The following is a 16329-nucleotide window of genomic DNA, read 5'->3' on the forward strand; positions in this document are numbered from 1 at the left end:
TAGCATTGTGGAAAAAGTCACTTCTAACCTGGGAAATCTTAGTTCTTGAAAAGGGTTCTCTTATCTTTATTTTGGGATTTCTCAGGGGGCACTAGTGGTAAAGAACCCACCTGCCAATGCAGGAGATGTAAGAGACAAGGATTCAATCATTGGGTTGGGAAGATCCCCTGGAAGAGGGCATGGCAACCCACTTCAGTATTCTTGTCTGGAGAATCCCATGGACAGAGGAGTCTGGCAGGCTACAGTCCATAAGATCACAAAAAGTCAGACATGACTGAAGTGACTTAGCACACAGCACACATTTTTATTTTAAATGTACATGATTGATGACTTCTGTGTTGTTGCTAGAAAGGCTATTTTGATCTAGAAACATCTAGTCTTTCAAAAGTCAGCTAGATAGACTATAAGTGTCCACAGACAGAGCTCACAGTTTCTTCAATTCTTATTCTTGCATAAGAAAATGCCTTTATCTTTTAGATTTTCCCTTTATGCTTACTTTTTATATTACACTGTGTGCTTGTAACCTAATGAAAGTAAGAGTCCTCTGTGTTTTGAAACTGGCAGGTTCTAGCTGACTGGGGGGAAATCTAAGTAATGAGCCATATTTTAAAATAATAAGAACAATAACACCTGAATTAATGAGTAATTCATACAAATTTGTCCTCAGTTAGCTAAAGCACAGGTCAAGATGTAACATCATTCAAGTAGTAACAATCAACTCTTAACACACATGAAATTGTATAGCACAAGAAATAAATGTATCTGTTTAGAAATGTCATTGATTTTTACCACCTACAAACTTAAAATGCAAATCATATGTTATTCTATTTGGACACTCTAAAGGTAGCCCTGTACCCATTTCCCTGAGAGAATTTTAAAATCAAGAGAGGGAAAGAAAAGATGTCTTGGTTTTGGTAAACTGGATATTTTAGATCAGTGATATGTGTGTTTGTATGTGTGTTCGTGTATGCATGCATATAAACTCAATTGTTGAACAAATGCAAATAAAACTGAACTTGAATGTTAATTTTTTGCTTCTAATTTTATATTTATATAGGAATATATATGATAATATATTCTCATAGATGAAAAATCAACCTACATATTTCCTTTGAACTGTGATGTATAAAATAAAACTTATTGTTCTTGCAGTAAATATAATTTGGTGTTTAGGTTCTCTGGGAACTTTGTTACTTCTGTAATGAGAATGTGAAGAGATATGAAAAATAAGATCATAAATTTTTTAAATATAAATTTATTTATTTTAATTGGAGGCTAATTACTTTACAATATTATATTGGTTTTGCCATACACTAACATGAATCCACCATGGGTGTACATGTGTTCCCCATCCTGAACCCCTCCTCCCACCTCCCTCCCCATCCCATCCCTCTGGGTCATCCCAGTGCACCAGCCCCAAGCATCCTGAATCATGCATCGAACCTGGACTGGTGATTCGTTTCACGTATGATAATATATGTGTTTCAATGCCATTCTCCCAAATCATCCCACCCTCGCCCTCTCCCACAGAGTCCAGAAGACTGTTCTATATATCTGTGTCTCTTTTGCTGTCTCGAATACAGGGTTATCATTACCATCTTTCTAAATTCCATATATATGCTTTAGTATATTGTACTGGTGTTTTTCTTTCTGGCTTACTTCACTCTGTATAATGGGCTCCAGTTTCATCCACCTCATTAGAACGAATTCAAATGTATTCTTTTCAATGGCTGAGTAATATTCCATTGTGTATATGTACCACAGCTTTCTTATCCATTCATCTGCTGATGGGCATCTAGGTTGCTCCCATGTCCTGGCTATTATAAACAGTGCTGTGATGAACATTGGGGTGCACGTGTCTCAATTCTGGTTTCCTCGGTTTGTATGCCCAGTAATGGGTTTGCTGGGTCATGTGGCAGTTCTACTTCCAGTTTTTTAAGGAATCTCCACACTGTTCTCCATAGTGGCTGTACCAGTTTGCATTCCCACCAACAGTGTAAGAGGGTTCCCTTTTCTTCACACCTTCTCCAGCATTTATTGCTTGTAGACTTTTGGATTGCAGCCTTTCTGACTGGCGTGAGATGGTACCTCATTGTGATTTTGATTTGCATTTCTCTGATAATGAGTGATGTTGAGCATCTTTTCATGTGTTTGTTAGCCATCTGTATGTCTTCTTTGGAGAAATGTCTGTTTAGCTCTTTGGCCCATTTTTTGATTGGGTCATTTATTCTTCTGGAATTGAGCTGCAGGAGTTGCTTGTATATTTTTGAGATTAGTTCTTTGTCAGTTGCTTTGTTTGCTATTATTTTCTCCCATTCTGAAGGCTGTCTTTTCACCTTGCTTATAGTTTCCTTTGTTGTGCAAAAGCTTTTCAATTTAATTAGGTCCCATTTGTTTATTTTTGCTTTTATTTCCATTACTCTGGGAGGTGGGTCATAGAGGATCCTGCTGTGATTTATGTGTTTTGCCTATGTTTTCCTCGAGGAGTTTTATAGTTTCTGGTCTGTTAAGATTTTCTGTTTCTTCCTGGTTCAGTTTTGGAAAGTTGTACTTTTCTAAGAATTTGTCCATTTCTTCCAAGTTGTCCATTTTATTGGCATATAGTTGCTGATAGTAGTAGTCTCTTTTTTTTTAGTAGTAGTCTCTTATGATCCTTTGTATTTCTGTGTTGTCTGTTGTGATTTCTCCATTTTAATTTCTAATTTTGTTGATTTGATTTTTATCCCTTTGTTTCTTGATGAGTCTGGCTAATGGTTTGTCAATTTTATTTATTGTTGGTCCTTTATTGGACCGGAACCTGGTTGTCCGGAGTCAACAATGAGAAAGTGAAAGTAGGAAAGAGGCCAATAGTCCCTAGGTTACGCAGCTGGCTTTTGTGCTCCAGGGAATCAGCCAGAAATAGAGAGACAGAGACAGAGAGAGAGAGAGAGAGATAAAGAAAGACAGACAGACAGACACAGGGACACAAGCTCTGATGGAGCAAAGGTGCTTTATTGAATTCTGTAAGAGTATATATACCAGTAGCTTCTTTAGATAAAGATCAAGAGACCAGACTTTACAAGTTTACCAAGGAAGCAAGGAGCAATAGAGGCCATAAGGCCAAGAGGTGATCCATAACAAAAGAGGGTTGTAAATAGCCCCTTTCACCAAATGGAAAAGCTAATGAAGGAAATCCTATGCAAGCATCCCATCTCTATGATCTCAGTCCTGGGAGTGGCTTGCTAGTTTTCTCGCCCCTGACAGGGACTGATAAGGAACAGAGGGCTCAAGAGAGATAGGAAACAGCACACAGGAATCTTACTGTTAAATGCTTCCAGACGGTCCCCCCTATTTTATTATATTTGTAAAAAAGGTCCTGACCAAACGAGTTTGGTTACTATTAACCAACCTTATAAAAGGCGACCATAAACAACAAATACAATTATCAAGACAATCACCAAAGTTACAGTTCCAGACCCAATGCTGTGGATAATACTTTGAAACCATCTTCGTGGGTCTAGCCTGGATAATTTGTTCAGCTAAAGTTTCCAAATTTGTGGAAGAGGGCAGACGTTTAGAAAAAGTTTTAAAGAGTTTCTTTTGCAGTAACTGTACATTCAGAGAGTCATTATCATGTAAATAAAATTTGATTTGTTCCCAGTTGTAGGCACTATGATTGAATTGAACAAGAGTAACACAAAATTGGCAATTAATACAGGTTACAGAACATAAAGTCTTATTAAATTGTAAATTTCCTATGGCTATAACAAAAGGAAGTGGGACTTAGGCCTGTATAAAATATGACTGATTATAGTGAAAGAAATAGTTACTATGACCATGACTGGTCCCTGTGAAATGTCCAGTCTAAGTCCCAAGTTCTTTGGTGTTGGCAGCAATTTTCCATATGTCCCATTGTTCAGGCCCAATTTGTTTATCGAGGACGATTCGTGGAGGAGGAGGGGATGCCATTCCACTGTCAAGCCAGCCAAGAAGTCCTTTGTTATGGTAATATTTCAACGTAGTGTTAGTAACCTTTAAAGCCACTTAAGCAGCATAATATATAATGTTTTTTGTTCTTTCCCTAAAGTTTCAGTAGTATAAACATGGTTCACAGACAGAGAAAGGGCAGCAATGTCCGAAAATCTTCTTTTGGAGGCAGGATGAAAACCCAAGTTTGTCGACTGATGTTTATGTATAATTTTCCTGGGCCCAGGCGATGGAAGGACTTCATAGCCTAAAGAAATGTTAATTAGTTTTCCTTCCTCCCCAGAGTGTGAGGGTTCCAGGGAGGGGGCATATGGGTGGAGTCATTGGTTGATATGATTGGTCTTTTCTCCATCCACTTTATGACCTGTAATAAAGAGGGGTTGGGTAAGTAAGCCCAGTTAAGTTTGGGAGGCACAGGCTAGCAGGAAAATGTATTCAGGACTCCGAGGCATTCCCTGTTGAGAGACCAAATTTTCAGCCTCATTAGTAAGGGTTTTTATCTGTCCCCAAGAGGGGAGGTCATAAGGTTGATGCCGCCGAGGGCGGTGCTTTCTGGAGATCTTTAGGGCCGCCATAGCCCGTATTGAAATTTCTTCCTCCCGGGGTTCCTGTTGTTTCATCTCCATTTTGAATGTTGGGGGCCCCCTTGGGTTGAATTTTCCGAGGAAAAAGTTTGTTGGATCCATCTGGGGAAATACAAGCGTATCCCTTTCCCTGTAAGATTAATTTCCCAGATTTCCATTGTTTATTTTTATTTTTATTTTTTTTTTAGTGGAATGCAGTTTATTACACCAGCAGGCCCAAGGCAGAGTCTCCTCTTAGCCAAGGACCCCGGCCAGCATTTGTGAAAATCTTTTATACCCCATGTGTATGATGTGTATGTGTCGAAACCCATTACCCCAATTCCCTTGAGACTTACATAAACAAAGGAAGGGTAAATACAACTACGATAACCCCATCATTCACGTGTTGTGTGTTCAAACAGTCAATAATCAATAAGCCTGCAGTTACATTCCAAATAGTTAATAACCGATAAGCCTGTGCTTACATTCTGATAGATAGTGTCCGGAGGCAGGGGTGATTAGTGTCTGTTTTCTCTTAGGTGATGAGTAACGTGGATATCATCTTCAAGGTTCCCCTGTCCGGAGGGGGTCTTATCCTTCCATTGTCGTTCCCACAGGCACTAAGCAGAGAGTTCAGAGTCCACTGGAGAGGTGGCCGAGCACGATCAGCACAGACAGGCCTGAGATGGAGTCCAGGCCCTATGAATTCCTTCTTCATTCCTCCCTCTTGATGCTCTTAGTTTCCGTAACGAGCATCATTCATTGAGATATATTGTACCTTAACCCTCTTGCCACCCACATGAGAGAATGCTATCAACCTCTGCGTCACAAAATTCACAAGGCATTGTAGGAAGCAGGGCCCACAAAGCAGTATGATTAAGATTACTGTAACAACAGTTACAATGGTTTTCTACCAGTCTCCCTTTACCCAGGAGAGGACTGAAGTCTAAAAGGGAATATTTTCATTAGACATGGCTTTCACTTGATTTTGCATATCTTCCAAGGCAGTAGATACATTTCCAGACAGGTCAGGGATGTACATGCAACATTCGACTTTAATTACGGCGCAAGTCCCTCCTTGGGCTGCTGTGAGTATGTCTAATGCCATCCTATTTTGAATTACTGCCTTCCTCATCTGAATTTGTTCCTCGTTCAAAGCTTGAATGGCTTTTGTACTGTCTAAGAGGGCCTGTTTAGTGAAATTAGTTAAGGCCTCTACCTTAACCATGATATCCGTTGTCCCTACAGAGGGTACAAATAAGGCAGCAAGATAGTCATGCCATTGGAACACAGATCGTGTCCATCTTGCATGCAGATAAGGCAGGTTTACTGGAGGCTGGTGTAGGCTAGGCTTAATTCTGCCATGGGTGAAAGCAAATCCTAATGTGCAACGCCGCACCCAGCCAACTGGTAACCATGGTCATAAGTTAAGCCCACAGAGCCACTGGGTCCCCTTGGGGGCTACCCAGCGCATTCCAGGATTATATTTCCAGTTGGAACCAGGCCACTGAACAGACTGATTGGGGTGATAGGTAGCTTCCAAGATTTGTTTACATTGTTCAAGGGACAAATAACCCATATATTTTAATTCTTTTGGGTCTAGGGGGTGGTCTCCAAATCCAACTTTCTGTTCTTTTTGTTCCCAGCAAATAGTAGCAGGGGTAATCAACTGTCCTTTCTCAGGAGTCATCCAGAAATATTCAGCCCAGACCTGGTAGTATTGCTCAAGGTACCAGGAGGCCTGTCTCCCTTTTGTTAAGGGAGCCCTTTTCCTCTTTAATTTTCATATATGAGGTATAAGCCTTTGTTATCTCCATAAGGCTGGTGTTCATGTTAAATGTAACCCTATGTCCCTGGCCCATTGATGGCTTCTTCTTACACCAGGAGAGCAAAGAAAGGTCATGGTTGGTGAGAGAGGAATGGAGTGGCGATACCCACCAGGGGAGTCTGTCCATTACTGACAGGGGCATGGCCCCACATACCCAACAGTTGGCAGAGTTGTGGCCCACGAGATGAAGACATTGTCCTGTGCAGGAGCAGTGGTCAGGTTCAGAATTGCATTGGTGAGGCCGAGCAGCAGGAGTCGTTTACCCAGCTCCATCCTGTAGAGGGCTCGCCCGGGACCTCGTTTACTTCTTCCTCCTCACAATGATCTTGGTTTCCCGTGGGTCGATGGGGTCCTTCTGGGTGGTCCACTTGGCGTCCTCCGGGTCAGCGTGGTATGCCTTCTTTGCTCTGGTGTGATGGATCAAGGGACAATACCTGCAACTTTAACTGCAGTAGGGGTAGTTAGAATAACATAAGGGCCCTTTCACCAAAGGGCTAGCAAATCATGTTCCCAATCTTTGACCCATACTTGGTCACCAAGTGTAAACTCATGAACCTGTTCCCCAAGGGGGAACGGCACCCTTTCTTGTACATAGTTACCTGATTTATTACCTTACCCAGTTCCATCTGCTGTGAAATCCTATCCCCCCTTACCTGAGGCAAATTTGCTGACACCTGTTTTATTATGGGAGGAGGCCTCCCATACACAATTTTGTATGGAGAATAGCCTTGAGACTGTGGGGTCATCCTGAGTCTGAGCAGAGCCATCGGAAGCAAGTCCACTCAGGAGCAGTCAGTCTCTCTGATCCACTTGGAGAGTCTCTTTAAGTGTCCGGTTGGTTCATTCCACTATCTCAGAACTCTGGGCCTATATGCAGTGTGCAGTTTCCATTTGATGTTTAAAGTTTTGCTTACTTGTTGTACTAAATCAGCTGCAAAAGCCGGGCCATTGCCTGATCCAATGCTGGTAGGAAATCCAAATCTGGGAACCATTTCCCTAAGCAGGCACCAGGCTACTTCTGATGCTCTTGCAGTCCAGGTAGGAAAAGCTTTTACCTATCTCAAGAATGCACATATCATGACCAGCAGGTAATGGTAGTGTTGGTGAGGTTTCATTTCAGTGAAGTCTACTCCCAGGTGTTCAAGGGGCAGTGTGCCTTTCAGCTAAATACCCAGAGGATTTTGTCTGAATACCCGAGAGGCAGCATTAACCTGTGAGCAGGCAGCATGGCCTAGGTGGGTCGCTTGGTGTTGTTTGGCTTACCAGAGTGTGTGCCAGCTCCTCCAGTACCAATAATTTGTCACTTGACAATTCCCACCATCTCTTTTCAGTCTTGATGGCCCCTTCTGCTCTGGCAAACCCAACAGCTGTTGTCCTTGTTTTATCAGGCTAGTGCCATCAGTATATAGGACCCAATTAGGGTCTGGAACCTTGAGCCCTTCTTTAAAACAAACCCCAGATACCTTACCTCCTCTTTGTAGATTGTGCCTTCTTTTTCAACACCCGGTAATCTGCTTCCATCAACAGCTGGAGCAGTGCATTTGTCCCTTTCCAGCATTTTTCCTTGGTCTCAGGCAGCCAGCAGCAGTTCATCCCCGTATTGTAGGAGCTGACATCCATACTCTTCCGGATGGAATGAGTCCAGATCCGAAGCCAAGGCTTCCCCAAAGATGGCTGTGGAGTTAGCCTTTGTTATCTGGTGCTCCCGACTAAATCTTCCCATTCAAAGGCAATGATGGGCTGTGATGCTGGGGCGAGGTGTATGCAGAAGAAGGCATCCTTGAGATCTAGGCAAGTGTAAACTTTAGTCCTCGGCGGGAGGAGGCTAAGCAAGGTATAGGGGTTTGGAACAGTGGGGTGTAAAGTCACAGTAGCCTGGTTGACTAGCCTGAGATCTTGTACAGGCTTATAGTCCTGTCCTCCTTCCCTTTAGACTGGCAGGATTGGCGTATTCCAAGCCGACTGGTGCTCTACTAGAATGCCTGCTTGTTGTTTATTGAACCTGTCTTGATACCAAATGGGCAGAGGAAGAGAAGTGTCCTTCAATTCCTTGAAATGTGTTTCTGTTCTAGTTAAGATAGCTCCCTGTAGTAAGTTTAAAAAAATTTAAAACAAATAAAGCTTTATTAACAATAGTTACAGGTTTAGAAAATATTTTATGTTGGAATCTAGTAAAGTCTGCTTTAGATAAGGAAGACAGTAGTGTTCCTGTGTATTCTCCCTTCTTTAATTTTTTTTATTTGTAACTTTAGTGTGTGATGTGTTCATTCGACTATGTCTTGTGTCTGTGGATTATAAGGAATACCTGTAATATGTTTAATAGAAAAAGATTGTAAAAATTGTTTTAAGTGTCTAGAAATATAGGCAGGGCCGTTGTCTGTTTTAATAGAACTAGGAGTTTATGGTGGAGGTTTCTATACTTTTTAATCCAAAAACAAATATATAGAATCAGAGACTATATTAATGGGGTAAGGATGTAGGCAAATAACTTTAATAAGAGCATATAATTCATTTTGTTGAGCAGAATGGAATTTATTGTAAAAGACGTTATATTTTTTAAGAGACCAGAATGAAGCTTTGGTGTTTTTAGTCCCGTCTATATAAAAGAAATGCGAGAAATAATAATTTTTTTAGAAAAGCTATTTGGAAATCGGTAGAAGTTTGTAATATGTTCTCAAATTGAGATTTATTTGTAATAATGTTTTATTAAAGTATAAAGGAGATAGAGAAAGCTTCTGACATAGGCATCAGAAGGGGGCAGAAAGAATGCCTCCCTGCTAGTCTTTAGCCAGGTGTCATATAACTACTAGCAGTCTGCTAATTAGAGAAAGGAAATGTCTCAAAACTGAAGAGAATAGCACCAGGCCCCTCACCCACAACATGCATTTTGAGATAACCTTAGCACCAGGTGAGTTGTCCTGGGCCACAAAATGATTGACGTGAATCTTGAATAAAGGCAGGTTTCCAAGCAAATACAGTTTCATTAACATAGCTTAAGTGAATATTTGTATGAGTAAAACATACTGGTTTGTCAAGTCGGTTCTGAGTCTTAGGCAGAACTGACTTGAAGAAAGAATCTAGGGTAAATACATAGTTCATTAACATAGCTTAAGACAAACATTTCCATCAGAAAAATGCATTGGTTAACTCAGTGTTTGAGAATAGTTAACTTCAAGTGAAACCAGGTGTCATTATGGCAATACAGTATTTTAAGAGAAACCTCCTTTTAAATTTGTATGGAGAAGGAAAAAAAAAAAAAATATCGCTAGTTTGTTTCCTCCTGCCATTCAAGAGAGATAAAAATGTCTGACACTTCCAGCCTATTTTCTCCATTTGGAGACCCCTGGCCTTCCTGCCTGTTAAGTCAAACTAGATTGGCCAAGTAAAAGACGGAAGGCTTGTGGGAGCAGGGGCCCCAAAAGTCCAGTAGGTTAAGTCATTTAGTGCTGGTATATCGATGGCAGCACTGCCAGATGTTGAGGGTTTGAGGGAAAAGATGAAATTTGCCCTTGGCTTTTGTTGAAGAGGACCTGGGGGGGTCTCCTGCTTGGAGTTTCCCGGAATATGTTTCCCTTCAACATCAAATTTAAATTTACACTCTTTGGCCCAATGCATTTCTCTATGGCAGCGAGGGCAGATGTTTGGAGGTTTTTTATTAGCTTTCTTAGGGCAGTCCCTTTTTAAATGGTTTTTACCTCCACATGTAAAGCGTCCTTCATTTCCCTTTTAAAAGCAAGCAGCCATTGTCTCAGCTAGTATTTGCATTTTTTGAGTTTCTGATCTTATATGGTGACAAGCCTTCAAATAATCAAAAATAGTCCCTGTCTCAGTAATTGGGGCTACAGCCTTTTGACATTCCTGATTTGCATTATCATAAACAAGTAATTTTTTTTAGTTATCTTTTAGCTTTTACTTTTTCTTTTCTTTTTTTTTTTTTTTTCTGATTACAGTATGAGCTTAAGGGAGTTGTTGCCAGAATCATTCAGTTCAGTTCAGTTCAGTCGCTCAGTCATGTCCGACTCTTTGCCACCCCATGAATCACAGCACGCCAGGCCTCCCTATCCATCACCAGCTCCCAGAGTTTACTCAAACTCCTGCCCATTGAGTCGGTGATGCCATCCAACCATCTCATCCTCTGTCGCCCCCTTCTCCTCCTGCCCCCAATCCCTCCCAGCATCAGGGTCTTTTCCAATGAGTCAGCTCTTCACATGAGGTGACCAAAGTATTGGAGTTTCAGCTTCAGCATCAATCCTTCCAATGAACACCCAGGACTGATCTCCTTTAGGATGGGCTGGTTGGATCTCCTTGCAGTCCAAGGGATTCTCAAGAGTCTTCTCCAACACCACAGTTCAAAAACATCAATTTTTTGGCACTCAGCTTTCTTCACAGTCCAACTCTCACATCCATACATGACCACTGGAAAAACCATAGCCTTGACCAGACAGACCTTTGTTGGCAAAGTAATGTCTCTGCTTTTTAGTATGCTGTCTAGGTTGGTCATATCTTTCCTTCCAAAGAGTAAGTGTCTTTTAATTTCATGGCTGCAGTCACCATCCACAGTGATTTTGGAGCCCCCCAAAATGAAGTCTGACACTATTTCCACTGTCTCCCAATCTATTTCCCATGAGGTGATGGGACCAGATGCCATGATCTTAGTTTTCTGAATGTTGAGCTTTAAGCCAACTTTTTCACTCTCTCCTTTCACTTTCATCAAGAGGCTCTTTAGTTCCTCTTCACTTTCTGCCATAAGGGTGGTGTCATCTGCATATCTGAGGTTACTGATATTTCTCCCGGCAATCTTGATTCCAGCTTGTGCTTCTTCCAGCCCAGCGTTTCTCATGATGTATTCTGCGTATAAGTTAAATAAGCAGAGTGACAATATACAGCCTTGACGGACTCCTTTTCTTATTTGGAACCAGTCTGTTGTTCCATGTCCAGTTCTAACTGTTGCTTCCTGACCTGAATACAGGTTTCTCAAGAGGCAGGTCAGGTGGTCTGGGATTCCCATCTCTTTCAGAATTTTCCACAGTTTATTTTGATCCACACAGTCAAAGGCTTTGGCATAGTCAATCAAGCAGAAATAGATGTTTTTCTGGAACTCTCTTGCTTTTTTGATGATCCAGCAGATATTGGCAATTTGATCTCTGGTTCCTTGGCTTTTTCTAAAATCAGCTTGAACATCTGGAAGTTCTTGGTTCACATATTGCTGAAGCCTGGCTTTGAGAATTTTGAGCATTACTTGACTAGCATGTGAGATGAGTGCAATTGTGTGGTAGTTTGAGCATTCTTTGGGATTGCCTTTCTTAGGGATTGGAATGAAAACTGACCTTTTCCAGTCCTGTGGCCACTGCTGAGTTTTCCAAATTTGCTGGCATATTGAGTGCAGCACTTTCAGAGCATCCTCTTTCAGGATTTGAAATAGCTCAACTGGAATTCCATCACATCCACTAGCTTTGTTTGTAGTGATGCTTTCTAAGGCCCACTTGACTTCACATTCCAGGATGTCTGGCTCTAGGTCTGTGATCATGCCATTGTGATTATCTGGGTCGTGAAGATCTTTTTTGTACAGTTCTTCTGTGTATTCTTGCCACCTCTTCTTAATATCTTCTGCTCCTGTTAGGTCTCTACCATTTCTGTCCTTTATCAAACCCATCTTTGCCTGAAATGTTCCCTTGATAACTCTAATTTTCTTGAAGAGATCTCTAGTCTTTCCCATTCTGTTGTTTTCCTCTGTTTGTTTGCATTGATCTCTGAGGAAGGCTTTCTTATCTCTCCTGGCTATTCTTTGGAACTCTGCATTCAAATGGGAATATCTTTCCTTTTCTCCTTTGCTTTTAGCTTCTCTTCTTTTCACAGCTATTTGTAAGGCCTCCTCAGACAACCATTTTGCCTTTTTGCATTTCTTTTCCATGGGGATGGTCTTGATCCCTGTCTCCTGTACAATGTCATGAACTTCCATCCATAGTTCAGCAGGCACTCTGTCTATCAGATCTAGTCCCTTAAATCTATTTCTCACTTCCACTGTATAGTCATAAGGGATTTGATTTAGGTCCTACCTGAATGGTCTAGTGGTTTTCCCCACTTTCTTCGGTTTAAGACTGAATTTGGCAATAAGGAGTTCATGATCTGAGCCACAGTCAGCTCCTGGTCTTGTTTTTGCTGACTGTATAGAGCTTCTTCATCTTTGGCTGCAAAGAATATAATCAATCTGATTTTGGTGTTGACCATCTGGTGATGTCCATGTGTAAAGTTTTCTCTTGTGTTGTTGGAAGAGGGTGTTTGCTATGACCAGTGCGTTCTCTTGGCAAAATTCTATTAGCCTTTGCCCTGCTTCATTCCGTACTCTAAGGCCAAATTTGCCTGTTACTCCACGTGTTTCCTGATTTCCTACTTTTGCATTCCAGTCCCCTATAATGAAAAGGACATCTCTTTTGGGTGTTAGTTCTAAAAGGTACTGTAGGTCTTCATAGAACTGTTCAACTCCAGCTTCTTCAGCATTACTGGTTGAGGCATAGGCTTGGATTACCATGATATTGAATGGTTTGCCTTTGAAACAAACAGAGATCATTCTGTCATTTTTGAGATTGCATCCAAGTACTGCATTTCAGACTCTCTTGTTGACCATGATGGCTACTCCATTTCTTCTAAGGGATTCCTGCCCACAGTAGTAGATATAATGGTCATCTGAGTTAAATTCACCCATTCCAGTCCATTTTAGTTCACTGATTCCTAGAATGTCAACATTCACTCTTGCCATCTCCTGTTTGACCACTTCCAAGTTGCCTTGATTCATGGACCTAACATTCCAGTTTCCTATGCAACATTGCTCTTTACAGCATCGGACCTTGCTTCTATCACCAGTCACATCCACAGCTGGGTGTTGTGTTTGCTTTGGCTCCATCCCCTCATTCTTTCTGGAGTTATTTCTCCTCTGATCTCCAGTAGCATATTGGGCATCTACCTACCTGGGGTGTTCCTCTTTCAGTATCCTATCATTTCGCCTTCTCATACTGTTCATGGGGTTCTCAAGGCAAGAATACTGAAGTGGTTTGCCATTCCCTTCTCCAGTGGACCACATTCTGTCAGACCTCTCCACCATGACCCATCCGTCTTGGGTGGCGCCACAGAGCATGGATTAGTTTCATTGAGTTAAACAAGGCTGTGGTCCATGTGATCAGATTGGCTAGTTTTCTGTGATCATGGTTTTAGTGTGTCTGCCCTCTGATGCCCTCTCACAACACCTATCGTCTTACTTGGGTTTCTCTTACCTCAGACGTGGGGTATCTTTTCACGGCTGCTACAGCAAAGCACAGCCACTGCTCCTTACCTTGGACGAGGGGTATCTTCTCACAGCCGCCTCTCCTGACCTTGAACGTGGAGGTTCTATGAAGGGAGAAACTTTGGGATTTGTGCCCGCTGGCAGGGGAGGAGCACTTGGAGCAACTGGGGCAGGGTTAGTAGGAAAATTCTGAAATATGTTATATTGTTCTAATTGGGCTTTTTGTAAGGCTTCATTGTCTAATTCATATTCATGTAATAAGTGTTCTGCTTGTTGCCAAATATGAGGAGGGCTAGAATTACCTTGGAATGGCAGAATCAAAGCTTCAATGAGAGCCCATAGGGGCCAGAAATCTATCAGAATATTTTTTCCCTGTCTGATGGCTCCTTCAACATTCTCTTTGACTTGATGCCAAATTTCTAAATTAAAACTACCTTCATCAGGGAACCAAGGGTTACATTCAACCACTGTCTGAAGGCAAGTGTCTATTTGCTGGCATGAAACCGAAAATCCCTGAACTTTAAATAAGTGATAAAGTGAAAGAAAAGTGAGGGGGCTTTCCAGCTGATTGACCCATGTCTTAGTATTTACTGGCCTCAGTAGGCCCTCTGGGGTCACTCCGTCTGAATCTGCCACGTGTACCAGGCCCTGTTCTGGGCGCCACTTGTTGGTCCTTTAATGGACCGGAACCTGGTGGTCTGGAGTCAATGATGAGAAAGTGAAAGAAGGAAAGAGGCTAATATTCCCTTATGCAGCCAGCTTTTGCCATCCAGGGAATCAGCCAGAAATAGAGAGATAAAGAGAAAGAGAGGAAAAGAAAGACAGACAGACAGAAAGACAGACACGGGGACACAAGCTCTGATGGACCAAAGGTGCTTTATTGAATTCTGTAAGAGTATATATACCAGTAGCTTCTTTAGATAAAGATCAAGAGACCAGACTTTACAAGTTTACCAAGGAAGCAAGGAGCAATAGAGGCCATAAGGCCAAGAGGCGATCCATAACAAAAGAGGGTCGTAAATAACCCCTTTCTCCAAATGGAAAAGCTAATGAAGGAAATCCTATGCAAGCATCCCCTCTCTTTGATCTCCATCCTGGGAGAGGCTTGCCTGCTCCTATCGCCCTTGACAGGGACTGATAAGGAACAGAGGGCTCAAGAGAGATAGGAAACAACACACAGGGATCTTACTGTTAAATGCTTCCTGACAGTTTAACTTCTCCAAGAACCATCTTTTGGCTTTGTTGATTTTTGCTATGGTCTCTTTTGTTTCTTTTGCATTTATTTCTGCCCTAATTTTTAAGCTTTCTTTCCTTCTACTAACCCTGGGGTTCTTCATTTCTTCCTTTTCTAGTTGCTTTAGGTGTAGAGTTAGGTTATTTATTTGACTTTTTTCTTGTTTCTTGAGGTAAGCCTGTATTGCTATGAACCTTCCCCTTAGCACTGCTTTTACAGTGTCCTATAGGTTTGGGGTTGTTGTGTTTTTGTTTTCATTTGTTTCTATGCATATCTTGTTTTATTTTTTGATTTCTTCTGTGATTTATTGGTTATTCAGCAGCGTGTTGTTCAGCCTCCATATGTTGGAAATTTTAATAGTTTTTCCCTGTAATTGACATCTAATCTTACTGCACTGTGGTCAGAAAAGATGCTTGGAATGATTTCAGTTGTTTTGAGTTTACCAAGTCTAGATTTATGGCCCAGGATGTGGTCTATCCTGGAGAAGGTTCCATGTGCAATTGAGAAAAAGGTGAAATTCATTGTTTTGGGGTGAAATATCTTATAGATATCAATTAAGTCTAACTGGTCTATTGTGTCAATTAAAGTTTGTGTTTCCTTGTTAATTTTCTGTTTAGTTGATCTATCCATAAGTGTAAGTGTGGTATTAAAGTCTCCCACTATTACTGTGTTATTGTTAATTTCCCCTTTCATACTTGTTAGCATTTGTCTTACATATTGTGGTACTCCTATGTTGGGTGCATATATATTTATAATTGTTATATCTTCTTCTTGGATTGATCCTTTGATCATTATGTAGTGTCCTTCTTTGTCTCTTTTCACAGCCTTTGTTTTAAAGTATATTTTATCTGATATGAGTATTGCTACTCCTGCTTTCTTTTGGTCTCTATTTGTATGGAATATCTTTTTCCAGCCCTTCACTTTCAGTCTGTATGTGTCCCTTGTTTCAAGGTGGGTCTCTTGTAGACAACATATATGGGGGTCCTGTTTTTGTATCCATTCAGTCAGTCTTTGTCTTTTGGTTGGGGCATTCAACCCATTGTCATTTAAGGTAATTATTGATAAGTATGATCCCGTTGCCATTTACTTTATTGTTTTGTGTTTGGATTTATACACCTTTTCTGTGTTTCCTGTCTAGAGAAGATCCTTTAGCATTTGTTGGAGAGCTGGTTTGGTGGTGCTGAATTCTCTCAGCTTTTGCTTGTCTGTAAAGCTTTTGATTTCTCCTTCATATTTGAATGAGATCCTTGCTGGGTACAGTAATCTGGGCTGTAGGTTATTTTCTTTCATCACTTTAAGTATGTCCTGCCATTCCCTTCTGGCCTGAAGAATTTCTATTGAAAGATCAGCATTATCTTATGGGAATCCCCTTGTGTTTTATTTGTTGTTTTCCCCTTGCTGCTTTTAATATTTGTTCTTTGTGTTTGATCTTCTTTAATTTAATTAATATGTGTCTTGG

At 41.1% G+C, this 16329-nt stretch overlaps 1 pseudogene; it reads right to left on the reverse strand.

Moving 5' to 3' along the window:
* Positions 1 to 5265: 5265 nt before the first annotated feature.
* On the reverse strand, positions 5266 to 6630 carry LOC133052387 (endogenous retrovirus group PABLB member 1 Env polyprotein-like; annotated as a pseudogene).
* Between the last annotated feature and the right edge of the window lie 9699 nt (positions 6631 to 16329).

This window comes from Dama dama, chromosome X (genome assembly GCF_033118175.1).
Source record: "Dama dama isolate Ldn47 chromosome X, ASM3311817v1, whole genome shotgun sequence".
Lineage (NCBI taxonomy): Eukaryota > Metazoa > Chordata > Mammalia > Artiodactyla > Cervidae > Dama > Dama dama.